This window comes from Neolamprologus multifasciatus, chromosome 13 (assembly GCF_963576455.1).
Source record: "Neolamprologus multifasciatus chromosome 13, fNeoMul1.2, whole genome shotgun sequence".
Taxonomy (NCBI): domain Eukaryota; kingdom Metazoa; phylum Chordata; class Actinopteri; order Cichliformes; family Cichlidae; genus Neolamprologus; species Neolamprologus multifasciatus.
The window spans coordinates 31,509,480-31,527,924 of NC_140451.1; the positions used below are offsets into that span (position 1 = coordinate 31,509,480).

At 39.9% G+C, this 18,445-nt stretch overlaps 1 protein-coding gene and 2 long non-coding RNA genes across 3 annotated transcripts in view; 2 read left to right on the forward strand and 1 right to left on the reverse strand.

Annotated features, from left to right (window-relative positions):
- LOC146505805 (uncharacterized) overlaps positions 1 to 17,131 on the forward strand; it is a 47,874-nt gene extending 30,743 nt beyond the window's left edge. The window contains exon 2 of the long non-coding RNA XR_014877683.1: positions 1 to 17,131. This exon is cut by the window's left edge and continues 24,577 nt beyond it. This is a non-coding gene — a long non-coding RNA (uncharacterized LOC146505805).
- The window catches only part of nrg3a (neuregulin 3a), a 430,968-nt gene that overhangs the window by 280,970 nt on the left and 131,553 nt on the right, over positions 1 to 18,445 (forward strand). The gene's annotated exons all lie outside the window — the stretch shown is intronic.
- Positions 1 to 18,445, reverse strand: part of LOC146505802 (uncharacterized) — a 282,570-nt gene that overhangs the window by 189,863 nt on the left and 74,262 nt on the right. The window lies entirely within an intron of this gene.

Below are 18,445 nucleotides of genomic sequence, written 5' to 3' on the forward strand. Positions count from 1 at the left end.
AAGCTAACAGGAGGTCGAGACCTCCCCTTAGCTTCGAGCTGATGGGAAGAAGGCGGCTAAAACTTTTGCGAGATCCCGAGTTTGTTTTGCGAGATCCCGAGTTAGTTTTGCGAGATCTCGCAAAAGTCCGTCTTAATTTTTTTTTCTCCCATGTCCCCTGCGGGGCTCCGTAATTTCTTATTTGTAACTGAAATATACAGAAAGTGAAAAGAAATTGCTAGCTAATACACATCTTAATGACAAACTTACTGATTAGCCTAGCTTAACACGTTACATTAGCATCGCAGTTCACTCCAGGTAAACACATATAAAAGTTGTTTCTGAACACATTAATAATCACAAAGACGAACGTTTCCCAAGGTACAAGCGTGTAGGGCACTCTTAGCGTGTACATGAACTCGTTCACTCTTTTAATACTGCCGAAGCACTTTTCACAGCATTAGCGGAGAAAATACGTCAAAGATAGGCAAATGATCAGAGCGCTCCCTCGCTCCCATTTCCGCACATACAATACAAAGATCGCTTGTGATAACGATGACTCACTCTGAGCAAATTTCGAACCCAGACATTTTAACTGTTTTTAGCATGAATTACTTATAATATTTCTTAACTTTGAACTTATTTATCACCTTGCTTATGTAACTTAATCAGACTATGCTCTAACTACTGACTTCTGACCAAAAGGCATAACACCCTCATTTACTGCTTAGATGATGATGGTGGGAGCAGAGCCTAACAAGTTCATCCAATATGTGTAGCACAACTAGTTTAAGAGTGTTAAAGCCATAGCATATGATTCACATCATTTTAACACGCATCAAAGCATTCAGTGCTGTCTCATGCTTCATTGATATGGGCTTTGTCATGTTGGAAGAGGGCCCTTCTTTTTGAATGTTTCATCATAACATGAAGTTGATGACTCGGAGCAATTTTATATCAGTCTGCAGTGACCTTTACCTCTAAAGATGCAAGTGGCTCTAAATCATGGAGGGATAATGTTCCCTCCAGTGTCAAAGAGCCAACAGATCCCCTCAATGTTGGTTTCTCCTTTTTATTTGCCTACAGTACTTTTAAGTGAATAAATGAATGGAGTATTACATATGTTTATGTATTCATTTATTTATTTAAATAAATAAAATCAAATCCAGATGACTACAGTCAAGCAGAAATGGAGCTTGGTTTTCACCATTTTTTATGACTGAAGGCTGGTGGGCAGAACAGCTTCAATGAAATCACAGGCTTACATCCCAGTTATAAGAATCCAGCCATTTCAAGGTACATAGCCCTGAAATGTCAACTGCTGTGCATGACCTGCAGATTACCATGGATTTACAATTTCATTTAGAGCACCCAGGGTGATTTTCAAAATAATGCCCCAATAAATTCCTGGAATATAAATCCAAGCTCTTGTGAAAACTACTAATCTGACCCACATCTGGCTGTCACTGTCGCATTTTATTAGACCGTCATTTGTTTGGGTGTTGTTAGGAAGATTATTATGATTCCCTGTAACAATTTTTTAGAAGCTGTTTGTCCCGTAGCACTTTATAGAAGATAGGGAAAGGTTTTGTTAGATTCATCATAACCCCGTTGTGCCTCGCTGATAAACCCAATCCCTCCAGCCAGCTGATTAAGTTGACCCCCAGCTTTGAGGCACATACAGGAAACATTTGATACCTTACAAGAGGTCAATAAATCAAATGTCGGCTGAGTGACCTAATGAGACCCTTCAGGGGATGGGAATGGTTCATGGTAGGGCTGCAACGATACCAATTTTTTCAAACCGATACGATACCGATACTTGGATCTGAGTACTTGCCGATACAGAGTACAAAAATCGATACTTCTACCACACACACACACACAAATGCAATGAATTGGAAGACAGGTTTTATTTTATTCTCTGCCGATAAAAAATAAAATCTTAATAAAAATGACCACAAAAAAATTTCAAGTGAAAAATAAGCACTTCTGTTAAATTATTGCAGAGTCTCCACATTGTAATTTAACAAAATATCACTGAACTATTGGCACTGTCTCGAGCTTTCAGAATAATAAATAAACACTTCTGTTTATTTATTATATTTCATATCGCGGCTCGAGTATGCTGAGAAGACGGTGCAATCCTATGTTTTCCACGACCGGCATTGGCTGGTCATCCACAGCGATAAAATGAGTCAGAGCCTCTGTTATTTTAACTGCCCGTGGATTTTCTCTTGACATTTTTCTTCGCTTTTCCAAAACCTGAGTTAAAGTTGGCTGTTCCGGTCCACACTGCTGACATTTTGTTTAGCCTAGCTACAGCAGCCTCCAGTTTCTCTTTTTTTATCTGGAGCCGCCAGTCTGACTCGCCTAACCCTGTGCCTGTTTAGCGCGGGATGTCCCCCTAGTGGCCAATCTAAAAAACTACAACAGAAATGACAAGCCACCCTCTGATTAATGAAATAAGTTGGTATCGGTTCATGGTATCGGTTAACTTTTACGAGTATGAGTACACACACATTTTACAGTATCGGATACCCAATACCAGTATCGGTATCGGTGCATCCCTGGTTCATGGACATGCCTGAGCTACACAGACGTCATGCAAAAGCATCGAAGGCATGAGGAAAAGGTTTAGTGGGGGTTGTGAGACTGTACGTCATGCCAGCAGTGCCAGTTAATGGGATTAATTAGTGTGAAAATCTGTTAGCACATTGCACATCACACCCAACATGTTTTAAACAAAGATACTTTCTACAGTGAATTTGATGATTGAATTTTGCAGTAAATAATAAAAATGACGTTCCCTTCTCAGACCCTGCAGGATTCCACGATTTCCAAAAAGGATTTTGGGATCAAAATATTGAGATCTTTTCTACTTGTCCTAAGCCCAGTTTTAAAATGTCCAAAAATGTGATGTTTCTGGGTCCTGATTATAGGGGGTAGATTTTCAGCTTTGTAACAATAAACTGTGTTTGCTAACGATGTGTTTTAGGAAGTAGTCCAATCAGAGCCATTCAGCAGTGGTTGTCCTTCCTGTCACTTCACTATAAAAACATGTAGTAAAACTGCTAAAAAAGTAGTTATCTAATGAACCTGACTGGCACTGTAACACATCCACATACCACCATTGTCTATCGCCAGATAATATTAGCCAGCGTGTAAAGGCACTGTATATCAGAAGCAACGGGAGTGTCTAACAACCTGGAGAATGCTCGGCTACGTAGCCAAACATTGAGAAGTAATGATGTCAAAACCACCATCTTTCCTTAACAGGAAGTTCGAACAACTAACATGCTGTTTGAGATATTAGTGGGATTGCTAGAGTCATGTGGTTTAATATTTCTGTGTCTAAAACAGACTTGAAAATCCAAAACTAATAATAATACCATTTATATGATGACATTTACTCTTTCTTTTCCCGACTCCAGCTTCTCACTGCAAGTCGTGCAATAATCTACAATTCTGTGTGTAGTGAGCTCAGCTCAATTTATGCAAAAAGGAATAGGGAATTGGTTGTGTGTGAGCTTTTATACACATATGTAAAAGCTGTTATAACTGTTGTACTCGTACTCGCACACATATAAAGAGAAAGACGCAAAATGCCATGTAATAGGACTCCTGCTGCGAAGGAGATTGGTCTAGCTCACCTACTCTGCTCGTCCAAACATCCCAAAGGATTCTTCACCAGCTTGAAAACACTACGCCCCCTGACGTGTCGTGTCGCTCTCACTCCCTCCCTTTTCAAAGATAATGAATGCAACAATCACAAATCAGTTTTATTCAGATTGACATCACGTCACGGATGAGGATTGCTGATACTGTCTCTGTGCTGAGGAGCAGAACAGTTTGATGCTGTCAGCGAGCTCGATGTCTGCTGTGGAAATGTTCAGTGTGGAAATGCTTTGTAATTGGTTACAAAGTTGAGAGACGGTCGTAAAGATGCTCTGGGAGGAGAGCAGTTGTTATGGATTTATGTAAAGATATGCAAAGTACCTCTGAATATTCATTCATATGAGTTAATTGATGAAGATTCTGACTGCAGCTGATGTTTGCAAAATAGCGTCTCAGAAATGTTTGAGCTGTGACCATGTCGGCGCTGACAGCTCGCCTTCCATTTATGTCTGCTGGCACAGAAGATTATGGGGCATAACTGGGAATTTAAAGGCATGTGGAAAAAAAATGTGACGTCCTGACTTAAACAGGTTTAACAAAAGTAGGTGCTCATCATGATAAAAACTGAAAAGGAAGCTTGAAAGAACAAACTGCATCTGTGGTTTTCATTGCAATACACTGTAAATCTCTGCTGGTATTATCTGATTGAATGTGACAAGAATTAGTCAGGTGTTGAGGCAATTCATGGTGGATGACATGGCTGAGCAAATATATAAAATATGTGGTTTCTAAATGTTTTCATTTTTACCTTCATGCTTAGACTTGTTTAAAAAATGCGTTATTAATCAAAATCTGAAAATGGTTATTCACAAACTAGATTTAGAACCTGAATTCAATGGTTTATAAAATTCCTGTTGGCAGCAGTTACACAGCAGCCAGTTGTAAAGCCTCTTTAACCCTTTAAAGCCGGGCACACTCCGTTTTTCGTAACTATTTTTAAATCCCTGTAGAACCGGAACCACATAAGCTAGTGCAATAATTTTTTTTGCATATGAAACCGGAGGAGTTGTACTTACATCTTATGCCATCAGCTTGTCCTCGGTCACAGTTTCCTTCCACATATAGCTTTGCAAAAACTGCATAGAAAGCGCTTGGAGGAACAAAAACATAATATTCCAGAAACACGCTTTGACGATCCGATCAGCTGTTTGAAACACTTCCCACATTGAAATAGACGTCAGCGCAAACGATCGCATGTCTGGCATTACCTGCCCGAAACAGGAAGTGATGTCATTTTCGTTTTTTTACTTGTAGCCCTTAGAAGCCTGTACTGCTGTTTTTATAAGTCATATTTGACTTTATGCTTTTCTGAATAGTTGCTGGGATGCTTAGAACTCAAATCGCACTGCTTAAAATAGTTTATTTTGATGCACATGCTGTTTTCTTTGCAAATTTGCATCATAAGATTGTTTTTCGTTTTTTCTGCAGTGTATAAAAATTGGTGTATCTCAAAAATAAAACTATGAAGACACTCAAAATAAATTTCCTGTTGTTGTAAACTATGTTTTGCAACTTTTTTGTATCTAAAGTTTTGAGGAATAAACCTCTTAAATTTCTCCAAGTAGAAATATATTTTTAAAAAAAAACAAAAACGATTTTCAATTTTTTTGTAGTTTATTGCATTTTTTTGCAATTTATATCGTTACTATGGACTTAATGCATACATATTATTAAAATGTGGGCTATAACAGTTGTATTGGTGTATAGCAACTTGAAATGATCCCTAAAATGGCTCTTCAGCATGTAAAATTATAAAGTAAGCTCTGGCGGCCTTGGTTCTATGGTAGGTCTTAAAGAGTTAAGCTTTGCAAACCTGGTCGTTTATCCCAGTCTTCATAATGGTACCCTAGTAATGATGAGAGGTATCAGTGACCTGCCAACATCAGTTGTCCTGAAGGGGTTTTTGACGGGGGTTATGCCTGAGCTTTGGCTCGGTGTCACTCAGTGTCAGTCAGAAGCTTATCCTGAAGTCATCCCTCCAAAGTTAGGCTGTATACTTGGGCTGAACTCATTCTTCTTTCATTTCTGACCAGTCTGCAAATCTCCACCACCAAGAGAGAAACTCATCATGCATCCACACTGCTTCACCATAGTAATGACCCACACCTTGTTTCACATCTTGGCTCATGTGATGATGCACATGATTAATAGTAAGTCAACAACCACCTCTGCCTCCTTACTCGTGGCGTCCTTTAAATACTTACTGCCATTTCTTGTTTACTCAAGAGTCTTCTTCTCTCTACCCCAGTGGTGGGCAATTCCAGGCCTCGATGGCCGGTGTCCTGCAGGTTTTAGATCTCACCTTGGGTCAACACACCTGAATCACAAGATTAGTTCGTTACCAGGCCTCTGGAGAACTTCAGGACATGTTGAGGAGCTAATTTAGCCATTTAAATCAGCTGTGTTGGTTCAAGGACACATATAAAAGCTGCAGGGACCCCTGCCTCGAGGCCTGGAGTTGTCCACCCCTGCTCTAGCCCAATAAAGGCCTGACTGATGGAGTGCTGGTCAGATGGTTTCTAACAGGTTCTCTGATCTTTGTGGAGGACTTCAGAGGCTCAGTCAGACTAGTTAGACTTTTCATCATGGTGTCAGATGTCTTCCTTCTCATAGTTGCTGAAGCCTCCATGCCTCTTGGAAAACACATCTTGAAAAGTTATCTTAAACTGTTTCATTGATCTGTGCCTCACTACAATTTTACCACAGACATCATATGATAATGAGAGTTCCTTTAATGTTATGGTCTTGTATTTGTCCTGCACTGAGACCATATATAGACATGTGTGTGGGTTTATAAACTATGTTAACCCAGTTTAATTTCCCCAAAATGGTACCAGACTCACCTTGGAGACACTGAAGCAAACCAGATGCAGCTTGATCACAACTTGGAGTCTGACAGCAAGAAGTCTTAATAGTTTTATAAGAGATTTCATTTGTACATTCATAACTTCCAAATATGTGCCACAATGAAAGGGCTGAAATCCAAAGTGTCAGCAGTACAAATGGATACATTTTGGGAAAGCAACTATTTTCTGATGATTTTTCAGCTGTTACAGAAGAGCAGGTCTCAGCCTTGGTGACTGATTGTCACTGAATAGAGATTCAGACATATTCCATGGTGCAAAAGAAAGAGAAAAATATTTCAACCTTATGTTCTTGTTAATACATTTTGTACCTCAAATGTCTTAAACGTATGCTTTTATGTGGAACCAAAGTATAACCTGAAAACTTGATTAAAAATGATTTACATTTATAGATGTTTCAAATTAAAGAGGTCTATGTACATAAGAGGTTGGAGACTGCACACACACACACACACACACACACTTTCTACTTTCAGCCACTAAAAATGTCATGATTATGAAAATGATTCAGCGCTTGATGATAATTTTACAGACACTGGACAGCATTCATTTGTGGCATTAAAGTAATTGCATTCATTTCAATGAAAAGAAAATTGTCTAAGCCTAACATTAGTTTTCTATTCAGTATTTTCTTGTGACCTTGCTTTTGTGGATTTATTGTTATACAGGACAGGATGCATTTGGCACTTTCTAGTCTTTAAAGTTTGAACTTTGTGTTTTGAGTGGTGATTAAGCTCAATACTGAGGATCTCTGCTGATTAGATACAACGGCTACGGCAAGTGAGGACAAGAGAGAAAAAAATCCCCACTTAACAATGCAGTTAAAAATACTCATACTCTCATCTCAAGAATAACCCTCACTAGAAATCCCCCCCCCCCACACACACACACACACTCTCCTTAACTATTTATTACCTCTTGGGAATAAAAACCTTCTTTTCTTTTGTCTGATCAGAGGTTGCTCCTTGCCTTGAATTATTCAGTTGAGAAAGTCTAAAAGACGAGAAGAATTGGGAGCAAAAAAGGACGTGAACTTAAGGGGCAGAGTTAAGGCAGATAGAGGTTAGAAGCAGAAGACATCCAGGGAGACGTGACAAGGATGATGTCAGTGTTTACCTCCTCTGTCCATTCTTGAAATATTGGAAGAATGCACGACTGTACGATGCAGCTGTGCTCTTTCTTTGGGCCTACAGGCCAGTGTATGATGACTGTCCTTACTGGAATCTGTGCTGCTGTTGCCTGCTTTGGCTTTTCTTGCAGAAGAAGGTTCATGACGTGTGATTACATATAACATTTAAATATATAAATATATATACATGTAAAATTTACTGTTTTAACCTTATCCTGCCATTGTGAGTCAGTTTAAATTGCTAATTCAGATGACAAATACTGATGCATGCAGACTTACACTAAGGGAAGCATGAAGCAGATGCAGAATACTTAGAAATGACTGAGACAAAGTCACGTGCAGAGAAGGGAAAAATCTAAAATTGTCACGGCTGGCGGGGTGAGCCGTGTGGTGTGGAGGAAAAGGAGGACCCAAAATGCAAACAGCCGACTGATGATATGAGTGAGGGTTTATTTACAGGTGGTGGAGTGGCAAAAACAGGCAGTAAGGGAAGAGAATTTACAGAACAAACCTAAACTGGGATAGCTAAATAACAAACCGGAGATCATATGAACGGGGTGGGAGGCAGAGAGACGCAGACGAGGAACAGGACACCGTGAAACACAGACGAGCCGACGAGGAACAGAGGCAAACACACACTATAAATACACAGAGGGACACTGGGAAATCACCCACAGGTGGGAGACACAGGTGGACCTGATGAGACAGGAGGAATACTAACACCAGGGACCAACAGAGGGAGCACAACCCAGAAACCCAGTATCTAAAATCCCCAAAACACAAACCATCCCAAAACAGCTCACACATAATAATGAAAATAATAACAATAAATACACCAAACACAAAATCACTGAGTCACGGACTCAGCATCATGACAAAAATAGCTTCAGTTGCAAGTATGAAAAGTTTTCAGGATTAAGGAATTTGGGTCATTGTGCTGGCACAGATAAAAGTATCCAGTTTTGAAATGGAAAGGGCTTTTTAGATATACAGGGAAATCTCTTGACCTCATCCCTATTCCCAGAAATGCAAAGAAATACAGTAAATGTGCAGAAGACAAGAGTCATTAACATGAATAAATACTGTAGAAAAAGCATCGCAATAACAACACAAACAGGTGTGAAGACACGCGTGAAGAGATGATGCTATTAGTCGAACTGATGACAAAACATCATTTTTTGAGCCAAACGTAATGAGGCCAAGAGCAAGCGAGGAAAAGAAGCATTCGGGAGTACTTCAAATGTGTCAAGTCACATGACCACATCTCGCAGTTGTGGTCAAGTGAATTGCAAACATGCAAAAAAAGTTGTATGTTTGCAGTGGCCCTGCATGCTATGCTAGCTCTGACGTCTGGAGTAGTAAATACAGGCCAACATACAGGTTGAGTGCATCCCTAGTAAAATGCCCCTGCAGTGAAATAGGGGGGTCCTATTTCACTGCAGGGCAACCTGCACGTGGCGAATAAAGCCTTGATCGATCGATCGATTGATTGATTGAAATGCTGCCTTATCTACTGTCATTAGTTACTTGGGCAAACATGCATGGCAGAACTTTGCTGCTCAGAAAGTCATTTTTATAAAATGCTGTCACATTTATATTTACCTGAAATCACATTTGTCAGCACTAATCCTGGCTGCTCGCACGCGGCCACACACGTCCAAGTGATACAATGCCACAAAGTCAAATGCGCATTTGCACACAGTTAAGCCTGTGTGTTTCCCCCAGTATTAAATGGGACTTAGTACACAAAATAACGGTGTCCTGGCTTCTTAGACAAGACTAATCCACTTTCATGCCATGACACTCTGACGTGTCAAACCTTGTTCGGCGTCCCTGCCTCATTAATGAATAGCAGCATCAATTAATCTCCTTATTAATGATTCATGGAGTCTATATGCAAATTCTTCACTCTTGTGTCAGAAAATCCTTACAGCCACACTTGACACATTGACAATGTATGTGCTCTTAAGTGCTGCGTTTTATCACGAGCTACAACCACCTTGTACCTTCAGTATAAAAGCTCTTCTGTATATACTTGTGTTATGATGTTATGATGTGATACAGCTTGTCATGTGTGCATGTCCCAGCATTGTTTTGTGCATTTTATTGGGTCACTTGTGTATTCACTGCTGTACTTAAGATAAAAAATAGCAGATGGCCTTTTGAGTGTATGGGAATCTTGTGATCTATTCATAACCTCAGTAAGTTCCCAAGAAAAGCTAATAGATGTACTTTGATGATGAGAATATCTCAGTACTCACAAAAGCAGGTTGTCCAACTAAATAAGTGCCCATTACTGAGTACTATACTGTAACACTGGCCAAAATAAAACCACCACTTGAGAGACAAATATATATGCAGTAAACCCACAAATTTAGCCTATAAAAGATTAGGACATGGCAACGTTAATTAACATATCATGAACTTTTAATAAGATACACTAACATACTGTCAAGGTCAATAGCAGCCATGCTAGCATCTTTGTTACTGCTTTATAATAACATTAAAGCAAAGACCTGATGTTGCTGTAAGTTCTTTTCTTCACTGTTAACTAATTTTCACAGAAGAATGACAATAATTGTAGCTAATTGTAGCTTTGACTTCTGTTTCTCCAGTTGCTTGGTTACTATTTGTGGTGCCAACCTTTTGAACAGAAACCATGCAAATGATTGTAATCAGCATGTTGATTGGTTTAACATTCAGTATGCTTACAGGAAGACTAATAATTTGATTAGCACCAGATCTGAACTGAGCAAGTTATCCTTCATGAAGCTGGAAATTAGAGGCAATAAGACCCAAGTAGTCGACCTGGAACACTTGTCACTGTGATGAATTACAGTGTTAAATTTACAATGGCTCAATATTTGAGTGAAATGGATTTGAAGTGCTTCATATATTAATAGCAGCATAGAGCCTGGAGTCGATTCTTTTAAGAAGATTTATCAATGAAATAAACGGGGAAAAACACAATGAAAACCCCTCATTTCACTTCTTTATTTTCATATTTAAATCAGACTCCTTCGGGCTACTTCCCATCTTTCTGCACACTAACCCGATTATCACACGCATCATGTAAAATTTGGGAAATCAGGTTAGTAAGAACCATGAAACAACTTTTAATCAAACAATTACATAATCGTGTATTACACAGTGATCGCTGGTGTTTAAAGTGTGTACAATATCTAAATATGATACTTATCATAGATAAAAAGAAAGATCAAAAGCATAAGTTCAGGAGCTCAAACATACACACACACTTAGGGAATTCATGGAATGCTACATTATTATTATCATTATGATCATCTGAGTCACTTCATAAAGTCAACTGTTGCATGTCATGTTAGTCTATCATGGGCCATTGGTGATCCTGACTTAAATGAATCAGAAAGCACCACAATGGAGAGCAATGGAGCAGTTATGATGGCATTGTATTACTTCTACTGCTTGATGGAGGAGCTGTCCGTGGTGCTGAATTAAGGGAAACACAGTTGGCTTCTTCAGCAGCTGTTCTCTGGTAGTTTTGCAAGCAAGTAACACAGAATAATACCCAACTCTGGATTATTTAAAGTATAAGCATGTTTTGTGTGTGTGTGTTTAAGTCATCTTTGCAATAGCCATTGTCTGCATCATTTTATTGTCCGTGCTCTGGCACACCTACAACAAATTTAGAATCACCAGTTAAGCTAAGCCAAGTTTGTTTTTTGGACTGCGGGAAGAAACTGCCCAAAGGAAACTCATGCAAGCATTGAGTGAATATGCATGCTCCACACAGGAAGGCCCCAGCCTGCATTTAAACCAAGGATCTTCTTGCTGTCAGGCAGCAGTGCTAACCACCGTGCCACAGTGCTGGTTTTTCCAATCGTAAAACCTATTTTTCAAAGACAACAGAGTTTTAAAACCTGCTTTGTAGGTCACAGTTGTGAAATACATCTGAAAACATAAAAATATAGGATGAAAACAGCAGCAGCAGCAGCTTCAGCAGGCATACCACTCAAAGAGAGATGCACTGGATTTCGTCCCTGAGTAGAAGGAAGAGAGGGCTTTTAATTTGCTGAGTAGGATACAGCAGATGCAGGAATTTGACCTGGTTAATTAGAGCTGGCACATTCCAGATAGTTATGCAATACAGGATTGACACACTAACTGAGGGGAAGGAAAGTAGCAGCTCATGTGCAGCGCGGTAAATGTGGCACATATAAAATGTACATATCAATATTTTTGAATCCACAAGGGCTACTATTTTACAAATTTATGTAGTAGGAGATTTGAAAGGGTACAAACACACACACACATCCATGTATCCAGACATGACACCTTAATCCATACCTCAACCATGTTTGGTGGGCTGGCTCTAAAGTGACACACACAAAATGTAAATCATCGAATCGTGTGGTACAACGCTGGGTGAAGCAAAGAGGAAAAAGTTTGTGGCATTTCTTGTTGCCATTTCCATGCAAATAATAATCTGACACTTGTGCATAAGCCCCACGGTTGTGTCGTTTAATAACCTTCTACACACATCAAGTGCACATCAAGGAACACACACATAGAAACACACTTTGGATTTTCATGATTTGCATCTCTGTAACATGATCTGTGTGCCGCCATCACTTGATGCCTCCTGATGATCCCATTGGCTGAGGATGTTTTGCATCCTGGGGCGCGATCAGCGAACTCCTTTAATGTTCTGCATCTGTGCGACAGGATAAGAGAAGATGCCACTGGCAAGCACGCTCTTCTGTGTTGGTGATAGGGGTTTGAGCCAGTGATGTGATACGCTTGTGATATGAATGCATGCTGTATATCATAATGGGATAAGCTAATCGTATTCAGCTTACGTAGTGCAGGTATCACTGCGTGATATGATAAGGCCTGTGATATGATAAGGCCTGTGATATACAGCGCTTGCATTACACATATATGTTGTTTTTGATGTGGTTTGTTTCTGCGAGCTGGGTGAAACGTCATTCCTCTCTGAAGCCACAACACGGATGACACAATAACATGCGAACAGGGATGCCTATGAGGCCCATGAAATTAATATCAGATGTGCCTTTAAATAATTAAAACAATACCAAATAACAACATAACTTATGCATTAAGCGCCATTAAACACGATCAGTTTTGAAGCACCTTCTGGTAAAAATTTCTTGCTCTACACATTTTATTTTCTGGCGGTTTGTATGTTGCGAATGGATTTCAGTGCAGTAGTGAGATGAACACCCCGACTAGTTTGTGTTACTATAAATTTTTTTAATTTCACTTGTTATAGTGACCCTTCTTTTGATTTTATTGCCCTTCGCCTGATAGCTAGAGAGCACAATCTCAACATAATACCCAGAGAGGCTCTCGCTGAACATTTGTCCATATAAATAATACAGTATGTCTCCTTTCCGAGCTATGGTACCCAGCGGCATTTAGCTTAGGGATCAGCCCAGTTCATCAATGCAGATGTGGAGATTTAAGAAATATGGGGCTTTTGGCGAAACAAGCAGGGAGCTCTCAGAGGTTATTACTTGGTGAATATAATGTATCTTATGCTCACTGTTTCTGAATAACACTGTCAAACAAATTTAAGAGCATTCTTCTATCTAGCCCCAACATCGAGGGCACAACCACTTCCCACATTATTTATGACGAAAACAGAAAAATAAGGAAAATCAGCTGGTATGCCTCAACTGCTGGACCTTTGATGGATAAATGGGAGGGGGTGTAAAAATGTCTGCCAAATAAAAGGTTTGTTGTTGACCTTGTAATTACGTGGGAAAAAAATCAAGTAGCTAAAATTCTTCCAAAATAAAGTCACCAATAGTCCGAAGCTTCTATTGTTATTTCCTAGATATTTAGATTTTGCTTAGCTTATCCAGAAACGGAGCATTTTCTAAATCTATCCAGTTTGCTCTGGAGCTTAAACCTTACTCAAACTCTTTGCTTTGGGTCGGTTTTTCTACACAAAGTCATGGATTTGTTTAGATTCTTGATTTGTTTATAGACACGGTTCTCTAATTACACTTAAACCTGACAAAGACAGATTAATTCAGGCTAATTTGGAATTAAGTGTCAGTGTGTTTAGAGCACTTTGTTTTTTATGCAAAACACAGACACATCAGAGGATGTGTGATGGTGTCATAGTGTCAAGGTGAAAACCTCTGAATGTAAACAGTGTATGTGTTTGAATAATTCATGAATCCCTCTGTCTTTGTGCTGTTATTGCACCTGAACATATTCCATTTTTACAATACATCGCAATTCAAATATTGCAGATTTCTAGTATATCATATCTTTATTGTTCTGTGATGTTATTGATACCACTATAAGACATCAGGAAGTGAAGTATGCGACACACAGTGGATGAATTATATTTGTGACATTTGAAATAATACTGCAGACTAAGCACATAAATCACTGTACACCATCTGGCTTCTGATTTACTGCATTTCTGGCTCTAGTATCAGAAATGCATTATGACTTCAGACAGCAGTTAGGAGTTTTTACTCTGGGGTAGATGAAAAATATAAATATATATTTATTGACTGCAAATAAAAAATCTTGTTCTGGAGCCTTAAATTTAATATTTTGCTGCCATCTTTTTTATATACTCTTGTAATTCAAATTAGTAAAAGACATGATAAGAATAAATCAGCTGTTCTGAAAAAAAATGATGAATACAACCTCAAATGAATACCAACGGTTGACACTTTATATTGTGTCAATGTGTGTTTAGTAAAAACTAAACCAAAATGCTGTACTCCTGAGCCAGTTGAGCTGGTTGATGTTGCACGTGGTTAGGATGCCTCACTTTGAGGGTGTACAGGGAATGCCCAACTGTGAGGAGACCCCAGAGATGGCTTGGGACTGTCTTGACATTCCCTGTGAGAAACTGGAAAGTGTGGCTGGGGAAAAATATGGATGGGCAGGTCAACCTTGTAAATCAACCTTTAAAATAAATAAGCAGTTAAAGGGCTTTTCAGTCTCTCACATCATTGTGGAGGACTTTACATGCTCTTCTTACAACACTGCTGTATTTCATTGAGTTTTGCAGGAATCAGTTTATGCACAGCTCTCTTAAGGTACCACCACAGCATTTTGAAGTTGTGGTCTGGACTTTGATTGGGCCAAGGCAACACCTTTATCCTTTTCTTTTTCAGCCATTCTGTTTTAGATTTATTGCTGCGCTTGAGGTCATTCTCCAAATACATACCTCCATACATACAAACCATTACATTTGACTCTAGAATACTGGGCTATACAAAGGAGTTCATGGTCAGCTTGCTGCACAGGTGCTGTGAGTGTGAAGCCCAAATCATTACCTGTCCACACCTGTGCTTGACAGTTGGTGTGAGGTCATCTTCTCCACTTTGGACTCTTCCATCCTAAACACATTTTTCTAGGAGTGTTCTGGTATGTTCAGGTGCAGCTTTGCAAACCAAAACCATTCTGCCATGTTCTTCTTAGAGAGAAGAGCATTTCTCCTGCCATACCTTTTCCCTACTTTTCTTTCATGTATTTTAACAGTTAACATGCTAACTAAGGCCTGTCAGATCAGAGGTTTTGCATTATGAGCATTGCACAGTTTGATCGTGTAATTAACTTGCTACGACATCCACTCCTAGGACCATTAGCGACCGTCTTACCGCCACATGCAGATCTTTCTCACTGCAGTCATAGACTTGAAATTGTTTTGAAATGGTCTTTAAACCTTCCCGGGGCAGCAAAAGTTGCTTCTCTAAGATCCTTGCTGACGTGTTTCCTCCTTTGCATTGTGTCGAGACCAGCGTGGATTTGATTAGCTGGGTGCTACTTACCCTCTTAACTTCTATGGAAGCAGTGAGGGCGTAGCACAGTGAATAAAAACAGGTGAAGATATGAATGCAGATAAGTATAAACTTTCTTCTTTAGTGGATACTGGAATGACCTCTTTATGAGTGTGTGCGTCTGCGCATATGTGTGTGTGTTGAGAGATGTGACATATTAGAAAAGTAGTACTTTTGCTGAGGTCTTTTACACACACACTTTCACATACTCATATTCTGAATCCCGAATTTACGTACACAAACACACATTCATGCACAAAGTGAGGGTGGATGTGTGGTTACTATGGCAACCATGTGAAGGTTGCTGGGGAGTTTAACAGCACTGTAGAGACAGGCAGAGACAGAGAAAGAAGAAATATGAAAGAGTATGGAGGGAAAAAAATGCAGTTCCCCCGAGACCTTGTGTTTCTCGACTTGGGTTCCAAACAGCCGCATAGAAACTGAGAAAGCAAAACGACAGACAGCGACAAAGGCAGCGATAAATAAATCCAATCTACAGGGCTGATGTGGGAGGAAAAAAAAGAATTATAAAGGATGCCATTTATTTCAAGGCCCGATGCTTGATGGTGGAAATTGTTAAAGTGAAATGGCATTATACATTAAATAATAATAATTTAAAAAAAACACCAAGGAGAGGTTAAGTGGCCCAATTACTTTGGGGGTTTACCACTCATGGCCATTTAATATACTATAACCTTCATACATGATTAGTTGGATCCAGTTTAATGAAAGTGTATAGTTTCCCTGCCTTCCGGTGCTGTGCCAGATGCCAGTGGAGGACTGATGTGATTCCAGCGAATACCAGACATAAGAAACCTTTGCTGCATTTGCATTCAAAGCAATTTTGGTTCACACTCTTTAGCCCACTCTTATTTTTAGGCTTTCAAATATTTGATGTTTTGTCAACACTGCTGGCAACTCAGAGATACTCAGAAGGTATTATTTGTCAGTGGTGCAATTCTGCAACACATTATAGCAGCGGTAAGATGGGTCTCATTCAGCTCTTGTCAGGTCTGAGTCACATTTAAATGCATTAGGTAGCATAAAAGCTTAGAGTTGCTCTTTAACATGCTGGGTGAATATGGTAGATAGCATAATTTAACCCAAATAACTTTGCCTAAGTCTATTTTCAGTGTCCAGCCAAGTATGTATAGAGACTAAACCAAACCACCAAGTTAAAAAGAACCTGTGACACCGTCAACCATTTAAACTCACAATGTGAAAGTATGAAAATGATCCTGTCCAGTACTGCCACCGGTCACTTGCAGGATGGGAAAGTTAACAGTACTTGTGAAATTCTTTTATTTTTGATGGTAAGTGGATGACAACTTTCATTGTGCCACATCGACATCATTGTTGCTAGGATCAACTAACAAAGCTACGGAGCCCCGCAGGGGACATGGGAGAAAAAAAAATGAAGACAGACTTTTGCGAAATCTCGCAAAAGTTTTTGCGAAATCTCGCAAAAGTTTTTGCGAGATCTCGCAAAACAAACTCGGGATCTCGCAAAAGTTTTAGCCGCATTCTTCGGAAGCCGCTAGCTCGAAGCCGACCGGGAGGTGTGCCGAGAAAGCGGTGTTCCTCCCGGCTGTAGTAGGTCTCGATCTCCCGTTAGCTTCGAGCCAGTGGGTGTCAGATCTCCGAAAACGTCGGAGCACTTTTGCAAATGTGACGTCTTGTAAACCGAGCAGGTATCTGACGTTTACACAACTACATTCACGCCTCAAAATATCTTAAAAGTGTATTTTGTGACCCAGAAAGAGGAATATTACAACTAAGTAGCTGCCGCCATTGTTGGAATTCAACTTTTCCCGAGTTTGTTTTGCGAGATCTCGCAAAACTTTTGCGAGATCCCGAGTTTGTTTTGCAAGATCCCGAGTTTGTTTTGCAAGATCCCGAGTTTGTTTTGCAAGATCCAGAGTTTGTTTTGCGAGATCTCGCAAAAGTCCGTCTTAATTTTTTTTTTTCTCCCATGTCCCCTGCGGGGCTCCGTACAAAGCAACTGTGTTTACATAAAGGAAGCTTAAAATTTTAGAAAATAGTGCGCATTACTTTTTGTTGTTGTTGTTTTGAAGTTTCAGCCTATTGGTTTGATCCCAGACTAAAATGCATTTTCTAGTAAGGATGCAGGAGTGAATTTTTTTCTTAAATTGTCTGTAGGTTGTAATTATTTTGGATTGGTAATTCTGTTCTAAATTTGCTAAAATAAATGTTTTGTGATTTTTAAATCACGATCCATCTTTAAAAGTTGCCTTTGCATAGCTTAACAACTTTTTGTGATTTGTACGTCAGTTCAGAGTTGTCCACTTCAGAAGTGTTTCCAGCGTTGGTCAAAACACCAACAGGCACACATTAAACATGCAGGTCACTTAGCACTCACAGTGTAACAAGCGAAGGAGCATTCCTGCTGCTTGGCAGTCATGGATTGATGTGTTGTGTTCTTGCCTGTGAGCATGCACTGTGTGTGTGTGTACTTGTTTGTATGGGGACTGTGTGGATGCTGTCACGCCCCATGGCTAGCCTTGCTCTGTCATATCCATGCCAAACCTCCCAGCAGCTGGCGGCTCATCCTCTTCGTCCAAATCCCACACAGACACACACACACACACACACACACACACACATACACTCTCTTGCTCTCGGTCTTTGTCATCTTACCCCCAGTACTACCACCACCATCCCTCCTTGATATCTTTGGCTTCCAGTGGCTTGATTCAGTTATATGTGTACATACTGTGAGTGAAACCGTGCGTGCATGTGTAATCATGCATGTGTGGACGCGCATGAGGATGGCAGAGGGCCTAGAGCCCCAGTCTGCCCATTAAGTTGATCAGGGAGTGGGAGCATGGTTATGGGGCTGTAATTTGGGCTCTGAACAGCTCTGATAAAACAGCTTCCTCCCCCAGTCTTTGGATCGTTGTGCTGGACCGGCCACAGTTTCTCTCTCTTCCTCTCATGTCTTTCTCTAACAACTTTCCATA